A 3,814-nucleotide genomic window follows, 5' to 3' on the forward strand; every position below is an offset into this window, starting at 1 on the left:
TTTCGTATGATTTAAGGTAAATGGGGCACCAAAGTCCCTAAATATCTTTCGATTTGCATGAAATGTTGCGTAGTATACTGAATTGTGTCTAGAATGATGTGTGTCAAGTTTCGAGAAAATCGGCTTAGATTTAGATATAGCTCCCATATATATTTTCATCCGATTTAAGGTAAATGGGGCACCAAAGTCTCTATATATCTTTCGATTTGCACGAAATTTGGCATAGGGTACTGAATTCAATCCAGAATGCTATGTGCTAAGTTTCGTGAAAGTAGGTTTAGACTTAGATATAGCTCCCATATGTATTTTCGTCGATTTAATGTAAATTTGTGTACTAAAAACCCAAAGTTTGCCAACCGGCAGACAATTGTTGTTATTCATGTTCATGGGTATTTGTGTGCCTTTGAGATGAAAATCTGTCCCTACCATAGCTCGTGTGTTAAGTTTCGAGAAAATCGGGTTAGATTTAGATTTAAGTTCGTTCAATTTCATGTCAATGTTCCTTTGTAAAAGCCGACGTCTGTTGGGATACATATGTAGAATATTCCCAAAGTGGTGAAGGGTATCATATAGTCGGCCCAGTCCGACTTTACTACTTTCCTTACTGGTTTATATATATATATACAACAAAAATCGACTACACATGCCACTGTAACTTAGAATCATTACATCAAAAGCAACAACAAATTGCAACATTATCCTCCACTTATAATAATTATATTACACTTTAAATTTAATGCTTGATTACATCTTACGGACGCAAAATGTAATAAAGCGCAGCAATTACTTAATACACATTAAAAAATAAATATGTATGTATATATAGAAAATGTTCTAATTTATTAATTTAATTACAAAAATATGTATATATTTCATAATGTCCATATAAGTATTTTTAATATTTTTTATATATAAAAATTTATTTTTTAAATTATTTTATCAAGAAAATATACACTGCACTATTTTAGATTTTTTTGGTATTGTATATTCAATTTCAATTGATTGATTTTTTTTTGGCTTTATAAATTATTCACCTGATTTACGTGATATTGAAAGCTTAACTTTCACACTTTATACTTGAATCGGAGGTTTTTGTTTCGGGTTTTCAATTTAAATTTTTAAAATAACACTATTTTCTATTATTTTTGTTTGTTTTTTGAAGGAATTCCTCGTTTAGTTTTCAATAGTCAAGCGTAACGCACTTCCCGCATTCGAAAAAAGAAAATACCCGACGACCAAGACCACGACTGTTAAATGGTCGTTGGCTAACTGTGGTTACTTAAATCGCCAACACGTTAACTTATAGCAGCAAGCAGCGTAACTGGCATAACTAACAACAAAACCACTCGTGTTTGTGTTGTGTTACAACAAGTTGAAGCGAAAGCGGCTAAAAGCCGACGACAGACACACAAACAACAACCGAACATCAGATTGAAGAAACATTCTACTCTGCTACATACATTTCGAGACATTTTGAGCTGAGAGTTCATTCTTGTTGTAGTATTTCTGAGAATGCACAGTGGTTAAATAAAAAAATGTATTATAAATTATAATTACACTAGAACATTTCGTCGGATTAACCTACTTTATGTGGACTTTTTTGATATAAATATATACAATGGAATTGAAATCCGATACTATGTCAAACAGAAATTTCGTATCTCTCGATTTAGAAGACGTAGTCTAAACGCGCCTTAAACGTCTAGAATTTTGTTACTCGATTAACTAATCGAGTCAAATTAGGAATCATAGTCTAAAGCATGATGCAATAATAAGATGATGTATCAAAATTCAAGTAGAAATTACCCACTTTGACAGTTAATCAAGACATCAGCTGCGCTAAATGAACTACCTATTCGTTGTGCCATGGTCTAAAGGTACGTTTAGATTTACGAATACGTCAAATATAATCCACTGGATTTACGTGACGTATACGCAATGGAATTGATGTTTGAGATCGAATGGATTTAGTAGTCTAAATGTAGCCCAAATAACAGCTGATGTTGAAATGAGCTTTTAAACTAGATTTTTGGTAATTTGAAACCAAAAAAATTAAAAACGTAATTGTGAACAATTTTTTCCTTATAATATTTCACATGATTGGCAACATTGCACATCGAATTCAAGTATAAATTACGCACTTTGACAATTAATCAAGACATCAGCTGCCCTGAATGAACTGCCTATTTATTGTTGTAGTTATACATATTTGACAAGTACAAATATTGCATATTTGTTTTCATTGTAAAATATTTGTTTGTAATTTTGTTCGAGAAAAGAAAAATTAACTCATTTAGAGAAGTTAAAGAACCGGTCAACGATTTGAAATTTACAATACGTAAAGCTTAAAATAAATGTTGTATCCTATGCCGATAATGTAGTCTTGCTAGTTTGTGGGAAATTTCTAACGACCATTTCAGATATTATGGTGGGCGTCCTTTCAACTCTGTCCAACTGGACACACGCCGGGGGTCTTGGTGTAAACCCCACTAAGACAGAACTGGTGCTCTTCACTAAGAAAAGTATGATTCCAATTCACCTTATCCCTTTCTGAAGAAGCAAAATACCTTGGTACAATGCTTGACCGCAAATTAACGTGGATAGGAATGTTGGGGAACGCTCTAAGAAACGACTAATAGCAATCTACTCCTGTAAGAAATCCATAAGAAAGAGCTGGGGACTATGATCTGTTGATTTTCCTAGTTGGGAATACTGGACTAGTGGCTCCTTATTTCTGCCAGGTCTGTCATTTTTCACAGACGGATCAAAGGTGAAGGAAGGCACAGGTTCAGGCGTTTACTGTGGGGAATTAGAAATCTTAAACTCGTATAATCTTAACAATCTTTGTAGCATTTTTCAAGCAGAAATCCTTGCAATCACCGAAGTGGCCGAGATAGTCAAAACACTTACTGCCGATAATACGGGACCGGCGACTATATATATCAATAGTCAGATCACTGCAAGATTAGGTTCCTCACTTCGAAATGGCACTCCAACGGAGAGGATTACTGTCGTTTATGTGAGGACGAAGAGGAGCTAGAAACAATTGAACATATCCTCTGTAGATGTCCATCGCTGAGTCGCAGAAGACGCAAACAGTTTGAATTATATGAAATTGATAATCTAGCTTTCTTCACCAAAATAAACCCCAATCAGTTCCTAGGCTTTGTCAAAAATCTGGCATGGCTAAAATAACCATCTTCTAGGTTCTCCAACTCCAACTATTTTTCCTATTTCCATTCTCTCTTCTTTCCTCCTTTCCTTTCAGGTATCAAGGATGATTACAATGGACAATTGTCTCCGGGTGAACGGTTGTTATTAACAACCGTACATCCCTAACCTTAAGCTAAAGGCCCTTATTACATCGATATATGGTTTTCTGTCGCTATCCGTGGTATTTGACATTTTTGCATCCAAAGTCCCCTTGGGGCCAATATGTTATAGATTTAAAACATTTTAACATTTTGTTTATAAGGAAACCTAAAATAATTTAAATTGACATAATGTAGATCTCAATCCCATAAAATTATCGTTTTTTTTTACGTTGAAAACCATGAAAACATAAGGTCCCAATGGAACTTTAGCGGCACATAGCACTGGAAGTACCCAGCAAACATTTTTTTCCGAATTCGGTGCGAATATCTGAACAAATTGCCGATTCTGATGCCGAATTCGTTCCGATTTTGGTACAAAAGTTGTATGGTGACGTGGTGACCGAAATCGGAGGGAAATTCAGAAAAAATATTAGAGTTTCCAACCGAAATCTGTCCGAATTCGAATAAAAATTATTGGGAAATTCTGAGGGAAATTTAGA

Source organism: Musca vetustissima, unplaced genomic scaffold (genome assembly GCF_032173495.1).
Source record: "Musca vetustissima isolate MV318-11 ecotype Yass unplaced genomic scaffold, APGP_CSIRO_Mvet_v1 utg41048, whole genome shotgun sequence".
Taxonomy (NCBI): Eukaryota; Metazoa; Arthropoda; class Insecta; order Diptera; family Muscidae; genus Musca; species Musca vetustissima.